General features: G+C 42.0%; 1 protein-coding gene and 1 long non-coding RNA gene across 2 annotated transcripts in view; one reads left to right on the forward strand and one right to left on the reverse strand.

Moving 5' to 3' along the window:
- Nucleotides 1–21,154, reverse strand: part of LOC142771621 (uncharacterized) — a 52,237-nt gene that overhangs the window by 25,420 nt on the left and 5,663 nt on the right. The gene's annotated exons all lie outside the window — the stretch shown is intronic.
- On the forward strand, nucleotides 2,543–16,432 carry LOC142771622 (uncharacterized). The gene is made up of 2 exons (XR_012886025.1): nucleotides 2,543–10,114; nucleotides 15,761–16,432. It is a non-coding gene; the product is annotated as an uncharacterized LOC142771622 (long non-coding RNA).

Raw genomic sequence — 21,154 nt, forward strand, 5'->3', positions numbered from 1 at the left:
CTGCTTAGCATCTCTGTGTTCCCTAGAGGCTTCCTGACGTTTTGCTATGGCTCTCTTAACTTCCTCATCCCACCAACTTTTGGGTTTGTGTCTTCTTTTCCGGGGTGACTTGTCACGCGTCTTAGCAAGCTCTATCTCAAAGAGTCTAATTAGATTCGTGTATGTCCACACTGTCTTATTATCCTCCGTGATTACTTTTTCAATTTGTTTAGTGGCTATTTCAATTTGCCTTTCTGGATAAAAATTTTCCTGTAGTTGCTCATCTTGTCTCCTTCCCACTTTCACTGCTCTTCCAAAACTTAGCTTGATACGTTTGTGATCGCTACCCAGACTTCTGGAGCCACCTTCATCTATGTGCATTTCCCTGAGCTTATCATACATCCTATGTGACATCAGTGCATAATCTATCGTCGACTGAAGCCTTCCTACCTCCCATGTTATTTGCCCTTCACACTTCTCGGTACTGTTGCAAATTATCAAATCAAGCCTTTCACACATATCCATGATCATTTTGCCTGTCGGGTCGGTATACCCATCTATATCTTCTATGTGCGCATTCATGTCTCCTAGTATAATTATCTCGCACTCTCTTCCTAACCCCTGAATGTCCTTTGATATACACTCTACCATTGCCTGGTTTTCCTCTCTGGCCTTTGCTCCCGTCCACAAGTACACGAAACCAAGGAGTGTCATTTGACCTGCCACTTTCCCTTTTAGCCATAAATGTTCCTTGCACTCCTGCTTGACTCCTGCTTGCCAGTCTGTACTTTTATGAATGAATGCCCCAATACCAGCCCCTTTCTGCTGCCTTATGTTCTATTACAATACTCCCACGCGTAGTCCGGATTGTTCGGAGGTTGTTCCATGTCCCTGAGATGTGTTTCTACAAAACCGTATACCATCGGCCTCTCTTCCCTTAGCTGTTCTTCTGTCTCTTACCACTTCAGCCTGTTCCTACCACCCTGCATGTTAATATACCCTATGTCTGAATTGGCTCGGCGCTCGTGGCTACGTCTATTTATGCCCCGGACTCTACGTATCTTAGATATTGGTGCCACTTTGGAATCGTATCTGTCCATACCACCTGTCGAAGAGTCTCCCTGGTTGTTTTCCTCGTTACTAGCTGTCCTGCACCCCGAAGGGCTCGCTTGCCCCTCAAAAAAGCTACTGCGCGTCCTGCAAGTCGCCAACCCACCTCATGACCTAGCCGCCCATCGAAGTGAATTCTGTCTCGTTGAAAACCCCCCCACCTATGCACCTCTCTGTTTATTTCCACCACCTCAAAGCCTTTCTCTCGACTCATCCGCCATATCTCTTGGTTTGCGTTGACCACCGCTCTTTGCAGGTTGCTATCACGCACCGGTACCTCCGGTATCGTGCATATCACTACCTGCACCTTAGGAGAAGTGGCGCGCATGTCATCGACGCCTTTCGCCAGTGTGGCTGCTAGTCCTGCTGCATCTTCATTTACGACATCGTTTAAACCGCCTGAAATTATCACGAGGTTGCGTCTATCAGCTGTCGTTTTGAGCTTTGCGCTCGCTTGCTTCATGACTGCTTCCAGCTTGCGTCCTGGGAACGCCCCTACTGCAACCCTCTTGTCACCTCTTATCCTCTCTTTGATGGCTTCTGTGCATCGATTTAAATTTGAGTCCCCGGCGATTATCACATGCTGTGACTTTTCCGCAGGAGCGTTCTGCACCTGGGGGCTACTTGCACCTGTGACGCCGGCTCTTTTGTTCCCTTCCTGCCCCACCACTACCTCGCTGAAGCTGGGCCTTGCGACAGTTGAACCGGCTAAACCTGTTTTTTCCAAGCTTGCTTGCTTTTCCTTCTCCACCGTTCTGGTTGCCGGTTCCCTACTGTTCTCTCGGTAGGTCACTTCTTTGTTCAGCTTCGCTAGCACTTCCTCGGCGGACTTCAGTCTTTCTCCCATTTCCCTCGTTTTTTCTTGCTCTGTCGCCAACGCAGTCTCGAGTTTGGCGATTCTCATCAGCAGTTCACTCTGGGCAACCATCATTTTCTCCATTTCTTCCTCGACCTCACATTGCCTACACTTCGCCTCAGCCTCTTCTCCATCCGCTTCTACGCTTGGGTCCACTTTCAAACCCACTCCACATCCTGAACACTCTACAGTCTTTTTAACCATGTCTTTCTGACACCAATTGTCCCTATACTCGATAATTACTAAACTCGAGCCCTGCACTACGAAAAAAAAAAGAAAGTCCAAGCTCTACTACAAAAATTTGCGTGTTCAATGTACGCGCACCTCCCCAACGGGGTGGAAAAAGAAAAAAAAACAACAAAAAAATTCAAACACACACACCCGCACTATATAATAAATACCTGGTGACTGGCCCCCGAAAAAGCCGTACCATAAAATAAGTGCTACGAAGATTTCAACCGCTGCCTTATAATTATAGAGACAAGCTCAAAACATGCAAAAACACTTATCTGCGCAGTCGATCCGGAGCGCTCAAAAAACACGTCCATCCGTGGCGCTGCAGTCCAATGCCAGGAGGCATTGGACTGCAGCGCCACGGCGAGTCATGGCGCGAACTAATACGAGTGGTCGCGCCCTAGGTGCTTTTCTGGCGACCGCACGCTGTCTAGGCACCCGAATCGCGCGAACATCCCAAGGCGCTTTAGTCCCTAGCGGTGCGCCGACGTCGTCTGTCAGCTCTAGTTTGGTCCACGACCTGCTCTGGTTTAATCAAGATTGATTTTGGTGTTGTGCGACGGTGTGTATGGATTGCGGTATTATTCCTTGCGAATCTGGTGATGTGGCAGTGATTCTCGGCCGACCGATCCTTCAAACGGGGGAGATCGAGCGCCGTGGGTGTTTCGAGCAAGCGGTAGCGTTGAATGACCAACATCCCGCGTTGACGTGATATGCTCAAGTGCTGGCTGTCTTGTGTGTGCTGTGTGGTGGTTTGTTTGACAAATTTCGTTTCCAGCTCATTTGATGATACGTTAGTGTTGTCTGGTTTATGCAAGCCGTAGCGTTGAATTACACCCGCGTAGGCGTGATCATGCTTGTGCAGACATATTTCCGAATGAGGTTTAAGGTCTGACACCGTGTACTGACAACACCACTGTCACACGGGTTCTTGTCTGCTATGTCGTACTCTTTTATATCGCAGTTAGATGACGGCTGCACCGTATTTGATGCGATTAGTTTGGGCAGTTGGCGGTGACTAATACTGGTGTCACTCGAATACTTCTGATCGAGATCGACAGGTCAGTCGCTGCTGCGCCGGATCGATTTGGCGCAGACGCCCTTGCTGATTGCAATCAAAAGTGCCCGTGTAACACCAGTATGATCGCACGTGCGAATGCAAACCCTTTCCGTGCGCTCTTGTGGTCTCTAGCTTCTTGGCTGCTGGCTGCGTCAGTAGACGAGCATGCAAGAAAAACAGTTTACTACATATACAAAGCTATTCTATCAAAATTATGCAGAAAAGGTGCATCATACTGGGTAGCTACGTATGTAATAATGGGACGTCCGCAAATAAGCACATGTACACAGAAGAACTGAAAGCTGGGCCAGTTGGTGACAGTACTTTAACATATTTTAACACAGCGCACCACTATGCGGGCACAAGAGCGATTTGTCCCTTCTCTAATGTCTGTGTAGTCCTGCCCTGTGTTACAATATGTTCAAGCACATGTATGTGTCCAGTCTTGCCAAATCAAGTATCACATGTAAAATTGAAGGACATTTCACTCTTTAGGAAGTACAATGTAATTTTGGGACCTATTACTAGTTTTCCTGCTTGTTAACTTTTAATCAAAAGGATGTGACATTTACTTCACTATCAGATTAGCACATTTGTCCCCGCTTAGTAGTCAGTGCACAATACAAGCTTTTGGTCTTCGTTGGTGCGTGTGCGCAATATTAAATAGCATCAAGTTACATTTCTCGGCTCCTCTATATTATCAATAACTTCATTTCTTGGTATAGCCACAATGATAAAGTAATATGGTTTTTGTATTGAACGAAATTTCTCAAAATTTTGTTGAGCCTTGTTAAACAAGTCCACTTGTCAAAACGTTGTCTCCAGCACCCACCCCCCGTTTACAAAATTTTCATGGCTCCCCAATGTGTAATTTTTACTAATAAATACTAATAAAACTCTATCTAGCAAAATCATCTTACGAAGTTTCTAATTTAGTGAAGAATTTCCATTCACCAGCAAAAATCTGCAGAATGTATTGTTGTCTTCAGACCGATCTAAAGTTTTTAAAAAATGACTGTAAAAAAGCAGTGATTTTTTTTATAATTTTCTTGCAACAGATTTGAGTATGCGCTCTGACACTACCACATTGTAGCATTTATGTGCCCTCGCTTTACTTTTATGGAGCTGCATGCCGTAAGGCTGTGCAGAAGAACAATGAATGCAGCCTTTGGTAGTGCTTTTACGTTCCAGATGGTGGCAGAGGTGACGGTGGTTGCTTTTGTTATTTCATGGCTTATGCGACAGAAGGCACTGGTCACTCTTAGCCTTTTTCTAGATTGGAATGCTCGCACAATCACTCCATTCATTCTCCTTGTCATTGCATATCGGTAACTTGCCATAGCCTCATGTCTCCCTAGTCTGCATCACCCAGACACGGTGTCCGTCTATGTGAAATTTGCCCCTACGGATTTTTAAGACACAAAGGTCAGGCTATAAGTACTGTTTGCTATTCTAATAGGTCCATGTTCTTATAGAAGCCACAAAGATATGGCTGTTTTTAATGACCAAATAATGACAAAAGGGGTCTAGGGGAGCTCAAAGTTTTGACAGTTTATTCATCATATCCTGCATCAAAAATTATAGGCACACATGTGTGGAGTAAGTTAGGCTCACACTGAGAGCATACTAACTAATTGCAATCTGTGAACTTGTTCTCTACCTACCAGAAAGACAAAGTATCACTGATACCTAATGAACCTCGTGATTTTATACAGAATGCATCCATGCATTCTCGCGTAGTTCTGTCCCTGCTTCTGCCAATAATCCAAATCTTATCCAGGTACGGCACACACTTATGAGAATCGAATGTGTCAGCAAATGTGCCTCATCTTTATCTTTTAACGAAAGCTCATGTTTCTGTGCATGTTCATTCACGCATATTCTTGCCCGGCCAACGTCCGTCTTTTTCCGTAGGATAGTGCAAATTCATAAACGACCACATTGACACATTTTGTGCATGATTGGCGTGCCTTTGTTGCTTCGATCATATAGCATATATGAGAAAGCTGAGATGATTTTCGTGGCGCAGAAAAAAGAATCGGCATACCATCTCTGTTTGCAACCATATTTAGGTCGTGTGCAGCTCGGTGCATACACGGTACAACCTCAGGTCTTGCTGTTCTGCGCTCTTGCTCTATCCCAGTACCGTGGTGTTCTCTCTTGATAGTGTGGTGGAGCAACTCGGCTACAGCGTTAAGGAGCATGCGAAGGAAACCAACCACAGATAACCTGTCCAATCGGTTTTGAAAAGTCTTCTGCGTAACTTGTGAGCACGACCCTGCACATGCATACTCTGGGCATTGTTCAGCTATGATCTTTTCACAGTTTTGGAATGCGTCAGCTCGTATGGAAGCAATTTTTCAGCACACCTAGACAAAAAAAGCCAACAGCCGTAACGACTCTGCAAGGTAATGCGCTAAGCCAAAAACTGCAAAAAGACACAAGCCTTCAACTCATGTGTAAACACCAATCCTTTTTCAGTCTGTGAAAGCCTGCTGAAACATTGTTAACAATGGGCTAATATGTGACAGTGGTTAGTTTCTTTAAGATAATAAAAAAGTTATCATCATACGTAAGAACTTCCAAAACCTCCCACAAATTAAAATGTTGGTGGAACATAATAAAAGCAGTTACGGTCAAACATAAGAAATTGCACAACACAGGAGCAACATATGAGCTACCTTTAACATAAAACTTGAGAAGGGCCATAAAAGCTTATACTGCCATGCCCGCGGCATTTCTGAAGGCAACCACACCACTCTCGTCTGTGCAACTTCTTATGTAGAAAAACAATTCACCGTGCAGAACAGAATAAAGTGAGTCCTCAACATCTATCAAGAACAAGTACCCATCGAAGGATTCTTTGAAGAAAGCATGAGAAATTCTCAGTTTAAAACGGGTCTCTCATGGCAACTGAGTCTAGCCGCTTCATTAAAAACTGACTAAAATTATGTTCTATTAGATACCTCAATCACTCACAATTGTCCTGAATGAAACACCCGGCTTATGTGTCTTGGCCGTAGCAAACACACAAAGGGTGTTCTTTTTGCTAGCTGCAGTATGCAATAGACTCTGCTAGTTGTGCAAGTTCCAAGTCCTTACTCAGAGCCACTGCCTTGCTTTTCAAAACTCTTGTTTTGATGACTTTAACTTGACCAAGTTCATGTAGACTGCTTGTCTTGCCTTGAAAGTTACACAAATCTACATTCATTACTATGAAGCCACTACTTTTATCCACTTGAAATGGGCACAAATTGTTGCACTTGAAGAATGACAACACCCACCAACGTATCCTACTGATGAAGAGGGTTTTCCCCCTGTTCTTGCTAGAGCTTAGACATTGTCTTGTAAGCAATAGTCCCAAACTGCGACATCGACTTTTGCCGCAACTCGTCGGTGCAATGCCAGTAATTAGTGAGCCAGCAACAGTGGTTCGTGGTTAAATTTTGGGCCTTTGTTGAGTACATAGCGTACACTTTCTGCAATGTGAACATTTCCCAGCCCAGTGAGGCTTTCCCAGGTCGTGCGAGCAGGCTTCTTCAGTATGAAACAGCAGGCATGCCTCATCTTGAGGTTCCGTTTGCCTCAGTGATGTGGGCTGCTGAGCACTTGGCATCGCGAAACTTATTCAGTGCCAGCCACTCCAGGTCCACACTGAAGCAAATAGAACGAAGCAGGTAAAGAAATCACACCTGCTCCCACAAATTATGATTTCGCATACTTTCGTAACAACACCAAATGAAGGTGCAACTACACCAAAAAGAGCACTCACTTCTTGTAGAACATGGCCTTTCGGGGAAGTCATGCCTTTGTTTGGTTGATTTAGCAAATATGTAAAATTTTAAAATCCGAAGTGTGGTGGCAGGCACACTTACTTTTTTACCTCCTTCATGGAATGTGCTTTAGTTTAGAACTGGAGTGATTGGTGCTAAAGAAGTTTTGCAATGCCAACCGTATCATACTTGACCAGGCACAATAACAAGTGTCTAGTCAGGCATGTGCTATCAGTCGAAACGCGTCATCTCTCGGAATTCACATGCTGAAAGCACCCTGAGGAACCATGCATCTACGGTTAAACAGGCACACCTTTCAACGTGGTCACTCTTGTTCAAAGCAGCCCAGCATGTCTATTAGGTCACGCGTGCTCCTGGGCACACCACATCAGAGCCCACAACTTCTGCAAGGTACCACAGATTAAGCCTGGCTGCAGATGCACTGTACAGAGTCGGGGACATGGCTGTACATGGCTCTGGTAAATCTTCCAGATATGTTTCAACATTGCTAGAAACATGTCGAAAAGCAGTTGGTAGTACAACTACAATACGAAAGCAGTAGCACTGCAATGCGAGTTGAATGACCTGTTGGTATTGAAACCAACATGCGATGTGCAACAGCTCGATAACGCATGCTCCTCTTGTATATCAGCCTTTTTTTATGTCCAATGCTATACAAAGGCTTCTCCCAGTTACCTACAATTTTTCCAACCCTGTGCAAGCTTATTCGATCTTATGCATGCAAATCCCATCTAGCCTTCTGCCTTTCTCAGTTCTTTTTCCCATATTTTCGTAGCCACACAATCTCTCTAACTGGTCACTTGTATCTCCCTCACAATGCTTGACCTGCCCAGGTCCACCCTTTTTTTTTTCTTAATGTCAGCTAGAATGTCATCTAGCCCTGTTTGTTATCTATTGAGCTCTGCTTTTTTAATATCTCTATGTTATGCTAACCATTTTTTGTTTCTATTTTGCATAGTTCTTAATCTGTTCTGAACTTTTTTTCTTCTTTTTTTTACTATCATTCAAGTTTCTGCACCATATGTTAGTACTCGCAGCATACAATAGTTGACCACTTTCTGCTTTAGGGACAGTTGTAAATTGCCATTTATGATTTGAGAATGTCTGCCATTAAAGCTTTAGCTCATCCATATTGTTTGGTGAATTTCCTTTTCATGAGTAGTGTGTCCTGTGTACATCTGACTTAAACACATATTAGTTGTAAGGATTCTAGTGTGCTGTTGCGAACTCTCGCTCTCTTGTTTGGCCTCCTAACATTAGATCCTTGTCTTTTACTTATTTATCTATAACCCTACTTGAACACTTTCTCGGTTTGGACCCTCAGTTCATTGTAGTTCAACGGTACCACTGCTTAAAAGCAAAATGTCATTTGCAAAGCGCAAGTACCGAGATATTCCTTGTACATGTTTATTCGTGTTTCTTATCAACATGGTGGCTCAAATACTTCTGCTAAGCAAGCTGTGAATATTGCTCAGATTTCGTCTCCTTGCCAGATCCACTTCACGAATAACATTTTTCTGCTCTGCGACAGCTCCTTACCCATAAAGAGACTTTTGTAGTTGCCCCTCAAGACCTTAATAAAGTTAATTGTCTGTCTGTCTGTCTGCTGTGGACTCTCTGTAGATGTTGGCTGGGGTATTCATGCATGCATTATACACTAGCTACTCTAAGACTGCTGGTATCTCTACCGAGTCGAATGCCTTTTATTAGTCTCTGCAAGCTAAGTAAATGAATGTAGTCCGTTTCGCAGATTTTTCAGTTTGACAGCGCATGACTATGATCCACAGTGAGACATCTGTTAATCTGTGTATAATTCTTCAAATCGTTCATCTCTTTTTTTCTGTATTTGTTTGGTATTGGCATTTTTACAGTTCGGTTGTACATTTGATTTGCCAGTACATGGGGCATTGTGCAGAAAGTGTCACAAGCTTATTAAACACGAGATCTCCATCTTTGATCGGGTCAACGATTTCGCTGCACGATTTTTCGTTGGTCATGTTTTGTAGGGCTCTATTCCATTCTCTCAGGGTAGGGTATCCAAGGAGATTCGTTCCTGGTTTGGCTTCTGATTTTATGTTTCTTTCTAGCTTTGTTTATATTTACTCATGGATTTTAATTGTTTTGTTGAACTTTGGCTTGTTTCTCTGTTAGGTGGCTTATTCGTGAGCTGTAGTAAAAGTCTTCTGCCACCTTACTATAGATGTTGAAACTGCTGATTATGTTACTCTCCCTGTTGGAGTGTGCATTCGTAATTAGTTTCCTGTTGTCATGCTCTGGCCTTTCTTTGAGTTCTTCGTCCAATTCTTTGGTGCTATAAATCCCCATGTCGGCAATTTTCTTTTTGTTAATCAGCCCCTTTAGCTCAGTTAATTCAACTTTAGATCTTGAGTAAGTAGATTTTGTAGATTGTTGTTTCTTTTTTCTCTTTTGTCATTTGGGAGAGTTTGCTTACTTCTTGCCCAGTGCTTTAACCTAACTGCAGTTGTGTTTTAGGAATCAATGTAGTTAAGGTTTTGTTCATTTCCTGTATGTCATAATTTTTTTCTTGTTAAGGTCTCGCATATGAGTGTTCTAGGGCAGTGCTGAGAATGCGTGTGACTGTCGCTCTGCTCCATTTTCAGAGGAGCCTTGCAATTTCTCTGCAAGTTAATAATAATAATAATAATAGCATTTTTGGGCGCCTTAATGTTCCGCATTTAATTTTTGCAGACTTACTGATGATGATGACTATGGTATTCAAGCATGTGAAGAGATCGTTTTCGTCAAACATTTAAAATGAAAGATTAAAAAAGAAAACGTATCAAGCACGAATCGCCGGTCATCGGTGCTGTATTTGAGGTGGTAGCTGCGTAGAACTTTGTTTGCTACAACTTAGGCTTACGTTGGCTCGTTGGCACTGCGTGTTTCCTGTGAGGAAAAGTGTCATGGCGGCTTCCGCTTTTGTCGTTGGACCAGCGCGAAGTTCAAGCTACGTGTTTATTTGCAGCAAGCACTCTTCCTCGCGACAAATCTACTCTTGAGTGACGACAGTGATGAACACAAATGTTCACAGCTCCATAGTGCACCTCGTGTCAAGGACGGGTAAGCTGTCAACCTCTAACTAATCTCCGGGTGAACGCGCTTTTGCACCATTAGTTTTGTGGCAGTGATGGTAATACCACTCGGTGTTAATGTACCACAATTCGAAAATGTTGTCGCTGCGCAAGTTGCTCAGTTTGTACAGCAGCCTTATGAGATTATTGTAAAGGCTGATACAGTTCTTGACAATAAAGGTAAGACTTTCATTGTTTACCGTACTTCCGCCATACGTGTTGCGTACTTCTCTTGTTGCGATACGTGTACTCATGATGTACATTTATTGCGTGTGTAATATAAACACGTTGCTGGTTTTAGGATCACGTGTGGCTCTTCTGCTGTGCCTGATCTACAGCGGGAGCGTTTAAACCAGGTAAAATCGGCTGCGCTGACACTGACTGACGGACGAGTCAGCTGCTCAGTGCTGCATAACAAATTAGAGTGATACGTCATATTTGGCCCACTTTTCAAATTGTTATGCTATTCGTATTAATGAACCACCGAAAAAAAATGCATGAGCGTCGGCGGGGGGGGGGAGGGGGGGTAGGTTTTTATTTTCGCCCAGGAATGAACTCTTCAATGGTTAGCCAGCAGTCATGCCTCCAGCACTTGACATGCTGGTAATAAAATAAAAAGACGCAATTACTAAATATCCTAATTTCGGTGTTACAGTGTAAAAACATCATTCTTTTTGTTTCTTTCATATTTTCAGTCTTAGTACAGTACGGACCAGTCTGTAGACACAAGATTGCAGGAAATAAATGAAGAGCAATCATTACTTCACTAACTCAGTCAAATTATTGCTCAAAAGAAACTAAGACAATGGGTGCATTGAAAATCTACCAAAATACAAAAATGAGCTATTATTAACACAGATTATACAAAGTAGTACCAATTTTATTATTTTTTTAAAACCAGAAGTGTCATATTGTGAAACCAGAAAACACAGAAGTTGTGAGGAAGACAAGCTTAAAGAGATGAAACGTTTGTGAACACGGGTTGTCACTACAGCCGTCGTCTCAACATGCAGACTTCTTCAAGGCTGCAACTGCCGACCTATCTGAATTGTGTAGGGCAGATTTATCAAGATGAAGGGAACCCACATACACTGGTGCTAACAATCAGCAAATCACCACAAAATATTTCACATATGTTGTACCAACAAAGCCAAAACTCATCCCTTGCCTACCTTAGTGCATTTTGTATATTCTCATACCCTCTCCTCCAACTTAAACAAAGCAGGGAAGGCCACATGCAAAAACAGGGAGATGAAAACGAGAAGTCGGCATGCTGAATTGGACGAGTTAAAAGCCGATCCCCCGTAATGGGTTGTGCCAGGGTAAAAGGGGCAATCAATCAAAAGCCCATGAAACACAAAGAAATGAGGGGCAGGAGGGAGCAAGTGTTTTGCATGGATGGGTAGAAAAGGAGAAGACATTTTGCTGAATTATCTATGTCTCGAGGAAGCACCACCTGTCAATGGGGATAATTAGCCTTAGAAATTCCTTGAAAAATGGCTTATTTTTTATAGGTTTTCGCTGCGTATGTGCCGTGTCAAATTGGTTGAAGTGCCCCCTTTGAAACATTTTTGTGAATAAGATGCGGCAATTTTTCTTTTTCGAAAATCTGGTTACTGTATTTAGGGTTTAAGATCGTTGAAGATATGTCCTGCCACTATAAAATGCTGCGCCATTGCTTGCAGTTATTTTCCATGCTTGCTTGATGCCTATTTAATGAAACGTTAACAGTTTGTCCTGTTTGTTCAGTAGGGTTGAGAGCTGGGCTAGTTGGTGAAATATTATTTTAACATGTGGTGTAGTAGCGCAACTTCGACGGGGACACTAAGGACAAGAAAATCGAGCGTCGTATTTTCTTGTACTCTGTGTTCCTGTCGAAGTTGTGCTACTACACCATGTTAAGATGTCCTGTTTGTGACAATATGTGTAGTTAATCATGTAAATAATGTGTGAACTAGTGCAGGTAAAACTAGATTTTATACTATGCATAAACCACTTCTAGTGCTTTTAATTCTAACATAATCTTGAAGGTATTTGCAGGTCTTAAATCTTAGATGACAACTAGGTACTATGTGTACAAAAAAAATGCGGGTTTACTTTTGCATGCACTAACATGTCGGGGAACGTTTTATGAAGCGGCTCGCTGCTAGTTAATGTCGGGTAGTACTTGCAAAAGATAACATTTAAGTTTAGATGTGCGTTTTGGTATTTGATTGCAAAGGCTAGCGTCTGGTTGGGCTGTGCTATGAGAAATGTTGAGCTAGTGATGATTTCCTCATTTTCAAGCTTCATTTTGGATTTTGTTCAGAGTGTTGTGCAGGTCATTTAGCGAAATGTCTCCTTTGGCTTGCTTAATTGATGAGCATAGTGATCATTGTCGCTACAGACGCTACTTAAACGCTTTGCCTGGCGGATGAATATTTCTTCTTCGCCGTGTCATAGATGATGGCTTGTGTAGTCAATGTATTATAGTTGGCCATTTGTTGGCATTGTGTAGAGAGTAGCCTTTGATTTCTCTGTAAAAGAAAGAACTCCAAGACAGCCCCATTGAGATGCGCATCACAAGAATTCACCACTGAAGATTAAATTTCGCCAAACATGTTAGCAGCAAGAACAACGTTGTAAACCAAACTAAGACCTTTTTTTTTCTTCTTTTTGTCAAGTTCGACTGGGGGTGGTGTCCGCTTCTCCTGCACACCCTTCCCCCTCAAAATTTCACTTGCATCTGCCCTGTTCATTTTTCTTTTCTGATTGGCGTTGCCTGCTATATGTTTATGGTGTGGGCAGAGGATTTGTATTTCTTTTCATGCCTCACTTTAAAGAATGTTTCAATAGATACCGTCATATCTAAAAAGTTAATTTTACTGAAAGGGTGGTGCATGGTAAATTTACTACTAGGGTGAAACTTCTTACAATTGCCAATTAATGCAATTGTCATGAATCCATGTCACAAAAGAGGCTAGCAGCAAAGCTATTGAATCTATTCTTCAAAATGATTCTATTTTCAATAACATCAGTGTTACCTCAAGACAACTTATCCATTGAAAGATAAAAAAACTACATTTAAACCAAGAAAAATGCACGTGTCAGTCTCTGTTTATGATAGAGTTGTAAAAAACAAGTGGAATAAATGTCATGTTTTACCACTATGAACCCATTGGTTGAAACTGTGGAAGGAAACTCTGGAGATATTTATGGGCCTCTCCTGCTGTAGTCTCGAGCAGTTTGGTTCCCTTCACTGCAGCAATGCGACATGGGTGAAATCACAATGTACAAACTCCGTACTCCCAACAACAGCTTGCTGTGCAGCTTCGCACTTCATTCACAAGCTTCTAGTGTGTATTTTACAAAAGCATTACAAGGATACTAAAGAGAAACAGTGACCTTGTTTAGATTGACAAACTGCACTCTGAGAACTCTAATGCCAATGCCATATGTTTCACTATCCCAAGTTCATTATTAGTAGAGAAAATTAAGGTTGAAGTTTCACTATTGAAAGTTGTGTGGAAATGTCTATGCGTGACGTCAAAAGTTTTTAAATGTATTTTTCATAATTTTGCAATTGGCTCTGTGATATTTTCTGAAACTTCGTATGCTAGGTCTATGACACCCACAAATGACAATGTCCTTCATTTTTATCGATTATAAGCTATGTAGAACCCAGCAAACACCATCAAAATTAATGATGTCATGGTGTTTGGTGGGACATTTTCTTAGCCCGATTTTGCACTTGCCTAGTGTCGTGTCGTGGTAAGAGTGGTGTTGTTAAATCATACTTCAATAGGATGCGAAAAATTATTTCGCTCTATAGTCTCCCTTCAACACCCAAAGAAAAAAAATTAACAAGAATGATTTAGAGTAGCTGACCAGCTCATTCACCTAGCCCAAAGAGAAATGAAAGTCAGTGTAGTTGTATTGTTAGGTTATCACATCTCAATACGTATAATCCTAGGAGGATGGAAGATAGGAAGCATGACACAGAGGACAATTTATTGCAACAGTCACACATTACATGTACATTTAAATGAGCCCGTGCACTGGTTTTCTCAAATAAGCAAAAAAAATGCAGTCTTACAAGTCTGCAGCACTGTGGTACCTTGTGAGGCGACGTTCATATGCCCGAGCAGAGCACTATGAAAATGTCTTTAAACACTTTAACTGTTGTGCACTCCGTTAAAAAAAGGTTTGCAGTCAAGATAACTGGGTCATTAGCCACTCATTGCAACAAAAGAAATGACACATCCAGTTCTTGTGTCGATACTCTCTTACCATTATTTACTAACTGAATTGGAATAACCAAAACAACGGCTAAACAAAGTACATTGCCTTTTGAAGGCATATATTGGCAAACAAAAGAATGAATTATGGCCATTGGATAGGCGCTGTTAAAAACAGAAGCAGGCACGCTTTCTTCAGCTGTAGGTTGATGGTACTGTAGCCAGTCGCCGCTGAGCGCAGGCCACGTGCTCACGTTTTCCCTTTTGTAAAGGACGACAGCGTATAGCCATGCTGACTATGACTGGTAACGTGGGAAGTCTGTCCTCACAAGCTCAAAGGCTACACATGGCTGAAGATTGCCTTCATACACACAACTTCTTTGACGGACATGCGAGTTTCGCCATGGTGAACTAAAACTTGAAACAGTGCAAACGTATTTCGTATGCTGTGTTTCTTCTCTTTGCGTAGGGATACAAGTTTCTAAGTTCTTAGTACCTTAAAGTGAGAGATGCACACTGGCCCAAGCACTACCTAGAACTTCATACTACTGTAAAATCCTGAGAAATCACTCCCTCGGCGCTGAAAAATGGTCTGGAAGGGGGCCCTTGCTTGGTCTCAGACACTTATTCAATATAAAAGTGCTTTTAATAAAAATGCACACCTGTGTTTCTAATGAAATGCTGTATTGAATACACACGCATTTACTGTTTTACAGACCCGAGGAGAATCCTTGTGTGAAATTTCAGGTGTTATGACAAGGCGAGAAAAATGTTCTACAAATGTTAAGACAATTTGTGACAATTCAGAATGCAGCCTCGAGGCATCACATTGTAAAAGTGTTTAAAAAATCTTGCGTATATATAAGGACTCTCAGAACTTTGGTTCCAAAGAACTGCTGCTGCGGAATTCCGTAGTGGAGAACAGGTTGAAAAATAATTGCGGGAGGGGAGGGAGCGTTTGCTCTGTATTTCACAGTGCCCACTCGCGACTGAAGTTGGAATGGAGGCACTAGCATGTGCCTTTTTCATAGCATTGCCAGGGCTGCACAAGAGGCCCATTGAATGTGACTACCAGTACAACCAAGGAATGCTTGCCACCAATTCAGCTGCTCTATCTGCGAGTGTTCTCTTCACACTATTTTAACTGTGCGATACTTTGCAGTAAAAATTCATACCTATTTTCATATTGTGTTTCAACCAATTTCGCTTGAATATCTGCAGTCCGAACAAAGTGGACACTTATTGCAGTTTCTCATGAGAGTTGATGCTTTGAATTGCAGCCCGAGTCATGCAGTGAAGTTCATGCATGCACAGCTTACTCACCGTCACCTTTATTTAGGAGTGGAAAGATAGGCTGCTGCTTGAATTGTGCAAAAAAATAAAGGAGGAGGTGGGGTAATTTGCCACGTCTGTTACAGGTTGGTGTACTTGCTGCCAAGGACCTCAAAGGAAGATAAGTGACAGTGGTGGAAATGAATCTGCACTCCAGCCAAGTGCACAACGATTTAAGTCAAGAACACTATTGAAACGAACCATAAGAGAAGCCTCTTAAAAACTGCTAATGAAGCCTTGTCTTGGCTTCATCATCCAACATGTGGTCGTTTTCATAATTTCTTTATTTTTCCTGCATCAAAAACCTCAAGCTGAGCCTTCTGCTGTTATTACTAGCACATATATTTGCAGGAGCTTATTTTGCTGCAATCTTGGATAGGATAATTATTAAAAGTGCTCAGTGGCATTATTGTTTATCTGCTCCCTCGTTTGGTTTTAAGATGCATTTTTTTCTAGATTTTCACTTGTCTCTAATTGCAGAGAATTCATATTGATCCTTGAGGTGTGTAGTAAATAAGCAACTTTTTCAGGCAAGGTTACCTTATCATTTTCGGTGATATGTGGGGTTTAACATCCCAAAACCACCATATGATTATGACAGACACCTAACTTTACATTTTCTTGTCAGTAACTTTTATTAAACATTTCTATTTGTCCTGAAACCTTATTTCTTTGACAGTATGGCTGCATGACTCCTGCACAATTATATAAGATTAGTTTGCCTAATGAAGATGAAGAAATTTTGTTGATTTGCAAAAGGTGTGTGTATGGGCCAACTTGAACACATGACCAACTGTTTCAAATATCCTCCCATGCAGTAAATGTTACCTGGTGAACTTGTCTTCTGGTTTGAACAAATGTGAAAAAAAAAGGTCATCGCAATTGGGAAGGCATTGAAAAATCGCACTGCTAAATAATGCCATAAATTCTGTGATGAACCACACATTCACATAAAAAAAACTGGGAGCAGAATTTCGCAAGCACTGTACATCTATGCTGGTTTATAGAAGAATTAATAAAATTAAGTTCGATGGTTTCATGTCGCAAAACTAAAATCTGGTAATGAGATGCACTGTTTCAAGTTAAAGCTTAATTATTTTATAATCTCCCTGAGTGCATGGAACTAGGGCACTAGTACATATTACAACTATTATAATGAGACTCCTGAGGTTCGGAATCAATCCTGTGATCTTGTGCAGAACTGCACGCAGTGGCGGATCCAGAACGGGGTGCTAGAGGCTATCGCCCCCCACCCCAATGCCCGTCAGTATCCCCTCCACCTCTCTTCAGTGCTTGCCGTCCACCTGTTATCACCAATTAGGACAAATGACTGGGATTCCTTTAAGCACACATTAATAGTATTTATGCTATGATAGAGTTTTTTAGGTAGTAAAAAAACAAAACGTAATGACCATGCCCGCCTCTCCGATGTTACATTAAGCAACCCCCTCCCCCAAAAATGATTGGCTGGATCCACCCCTGACTGTACGGTACCATTTCCCTTCAGCTTAGGGTCAGATTAGAGATACAGACTTTCTTTCTTTTAATGCACTATATCATATTTAAATAAAGACAGCCGCATTTACACTGATGATTTTCAAAGCTACATGTGTAGACCAAAAAAGCATGTATATGCGACTGATGGTATAGCGTCCTGTACAAACAAACAGTATTGCTCATATTCTATACAGCAGAATGCTGAATAATATCACTGCCTTGAACAATAGCTTAAAAAGAAACCTCTTCGGGGTGAATGAGAGAAGTGACATATTAATCTCTTTTTTGGCATCTAGCATCAAATACTATGCTAAGTCAGAGCGAAATATGACAAAGACAGGCAATAATAATACGACACTTCCGGTTTGTTCAAATGTCTATAATGAAATGCAGAGGCATAAAAAAAGAGGATAATTATGGTGCTACTACATGTACATGCAACAAAGTGGAACCTCAATACTAATTACTTAAATTCAATTAGTTCTATGACTATGGAGATCACCAGCAATGCTTTTACTGAATGATGTTATCCTCTTCGTTAGATACAATAAAACACCACATTTGAAATATACAAGTTTTCTGTTTACTAAGTTGAGGCATTTGTTATTAGATCATTTGTGATGTGTTTGACAATCTGTGCAAATGCATAGCAATTGAAACAGCACCTGTTAAATCAGAGCAAAAATACTCTATTCATTACAGTGAAGTTCAATGTGTTATGACACCATCCCGACACGCTAAAGAAAATCTGAATAATTTGTGACAATCTGGACTTCAGAAGTATTTGAATTTCTAGACATTTAATGTTCAGGTATTAGCAGTTTGTTATAAAAGGATAGGAAAGAAGCTATATAAAAAGGAAAAATAGAGCTTAGTATAACGTTGTTCGGAGGCCAGCAAAAGAGCTTAGGACCTAGAAAAACAGTTGACTTTCTTTGGTGTTAGCGAAGGGCGTTAAAACTCCATTGCCAAAGACTAGCAAAGGCTTTTTTTACAAAAGATCTGTACATGGTGACTGTCACACGTATATATGCTGAGGCCTGGTTCGCTCGTCGGGCGTTGCAAAATGAACCATAGAGGCTGATGGTACGAAACGAAAACTATCACTTCATTACCATGACAATCACAAAAACGAAACAACAACACAAATACGCACACGTTGAAAAACACAGAAAAGGAGATGTCTTAATGACGCGCGTTTCAATGTCCGATTCCGTTGGCATTCTCTAAGTCTCGCGCTTACAGTTGTGGCGTGGCCTCTGGTCCGCTAGGAGTCACTCTGAGGCGTGATGAAACGCCATATCGATGCTCAACGGTGGCCACGATGTTGAAGACCCACTACAGCGGTAGCTCCAGTGGTTTCTCGCCGAGGCAGGTGCCGGGGCGGGATACACTGCAGACCAGGGTCGGCGGTGGTTCCGGGGCTGCTCGCCGAGGTCGGTGTTCGGGCGGGAAACTGCATACCAGGATCGGCGGTGGTTCCAGGGCTGCTCGCCGAGGTCGGTGCTCGGGCGGGAAACTGCAGCCCAGGATCAGCAGTTGCTCTGTGCGCTGCTCGCCGAGTCAGGTGCTCGGGCGAGAGCCTGGAGCGAGACCCAGTCCGAACTTCCGCAGCCCTTCGCCCCTCGAACGCCAAGTCCCGGCTCTGCCGTTCCTCACTCCCCTCGCGCCCTCCTCTTTTTCTCTTCTTCTACCTCATTCCAGCATTTTAAATTACCTCTTCAAGACAACTTCTTTCTCTTCCTCTTTTCTTCATCTTGTCGTTCTTGACAGTGACAGATTCCCAATAGTGCTGTGATCAAGTGCTTCCAGCTTTTATTTAACTGCAAATAACTTGCTTAAAGTGCCGCAGCTGTTGTTTCGTACCTATTGACCACATATTTTAGACAAATACTATTACGCTGTGCTATAGTCAGTAGGCATGGAGTACCATTTGAGTGCTTTTTAAAAACTAATGAACCAGCTGTTGTCGATCGTTTGAGCATGTTTTCACAACCAAAAGTTTACACAGACAAATGTTACAACAATAGAATTTATTATGCATTAAATCTGCCAAGCAGTGGTCTTTGAGTTGCAGTTGAAAATTGCAATATAATAGTGCATGATCAAAGTGTCAAGGCCCTCCACTGCCCTGGTCCTTTTATTAATGTATGAGATATGGTCTTTATTTAAATAATTTGTATTATGAAGTGGGAAAAAGCAACAAGACCATAACTGATATTTTTTGCCCAAAATAAATTACTGCTAGATCATGAAAAGAAGACGCACTGATTGAAATACGCCGCACTTAACTGCACTGTAGAATGTACCACAATGTTAACGTTACCGTCTGCCATAAACATATCAAAAAACACCTTCACATACAATCAACACCTATACATAGCCTTCATAGAGTACGAGAAAGTGTTTGACTCAGTCAAGACATCAGCAGTAATGCAGGCACTACTGAATCAGGGCATCGAAGAACGCTACATAAACATACTGGAAGAAATCTACAGTGGATGCACAGCCACCATAAAGAAGTGGCAGAATTCCAATAAAGAAGAGTGTAAGACAGATAGATACAATCTCTCCAGTGCTATTCATCTCATGCTTACAGGAGGTTTTCAGGACCCTAGCTTGGGAAGAGTTAGGAATAAGAGTTAATGGAAAGTATCTTAGTAACCTGTGATTTGCTGATGACATTGCCTCGATGAGTAACTTAGGAGATGAATTACAGCTCACGATTACAGAACTGAACATGGAAAGCAGAAAAGTAGGTCTGAAAATGAATGTCCAAAAAACTAAAGTAATGTGCTACAGTCTCGGCAGAAAACAGCACTTTGCGATAGGTGGAGAGATGCTGGAAGTTGTAAAGGAATATGTCTACTTAGGACAGGTAGGAGCCGCGAAGCCGAACCATGAGAGTGATGTAACTAGAAGAATAAAGATGGGGTTGATCACATTCAGCAAGCATTCTCTAGTCATGAATGGTAATCTGCCACTAACCCTCAAGAGGAATGTATATAACAACTGCATCTTGCCAGTATTTACCTACGGAGCAGAAACCCAGAGGCTTACAAAGAGGGTTGAGCTTAAATTGAAGATGACCCAGTGAGCAAAGGAAAGGAAAATAATAGGTGTAACTTTAAAAGACAAGAAGAGAGCAGAGTGGGTCGGCAAACAAACCAGGGTTCAGGATATCAGAGTTGTAATCAAGAATAAGAAATGGACATGGGCCGGGCACATTGCACGTAAGCAGGATAACCGCTGGTCATTAAGGGTAATTAACTGGATTCCCAGTGAAGGCAAACACACGAAGGGGAGACAGAAAGTTGGGTGGGTCCATGAGATTAAAAAGTAAACAGGTATAACATGGCAACGAAAAGCACAAGACTGGGTAGATTGGCAGATCATGGGAGATGCCTTTGCCCTGCATTGGGCGTAGTTAGGCTGATGATGATGACACCTTCAATGTATGACGAGGTTTAGATTTAGGTGTTAAGCAAAAAGTGGGCATGCCAAAGTTGCACTGAAGGCAAAGCACTCGCTTTTTATGCAGATCGCAATCTACAGGTGACCACTTGACACACCAATTATACAATACATGTATAATTGCGGTGGCCCACTGCGACTCATGTCAGCAGAACCCTAACAACAAAATTTGCCAAAAGCGTGACCAATAAGCTTGTTTGCAAGACCGAACATGTACATGGGCTTCTTGCAGACGTTTTATATTTTCTAGAGACTTGCCTAAGTATGATGCACCGTTTCTGCGTAATTTTGATGTAATTATTAGACTGCTTTTTTCTTGCATTGTCATGTAAGCAGCAGCCAAAGAAGTAGAGGCCACAAAAGTGTACAGAACTGAACGGTTTAACTTGGTATAAGCATTCACGTGTGATCACCGACAGGAGATATCGTAGTCACAGCTTTTTTTTTTTTTTTTTCTCTATGCTACTTGGACTACATGTGCGAGTAGTGGAAATAATGCGATATTCATA

The sequence above is a fragment of the Rhipicephalus microplus genome, chromosome 9, assembly GCF_043290135.1.
Source record: "Rhipicephalus microplus isolate Deutch F79 chromosome 9, USDA_Rmic, whole genome shotgun sequence".
Taxonomy (NCBI): Eukaryota; Metazoa; Arthropoda; class Arachnida; order Ixodida; family Ixodidae; genus Rhipicephalus; species Rhipicephalus microplus.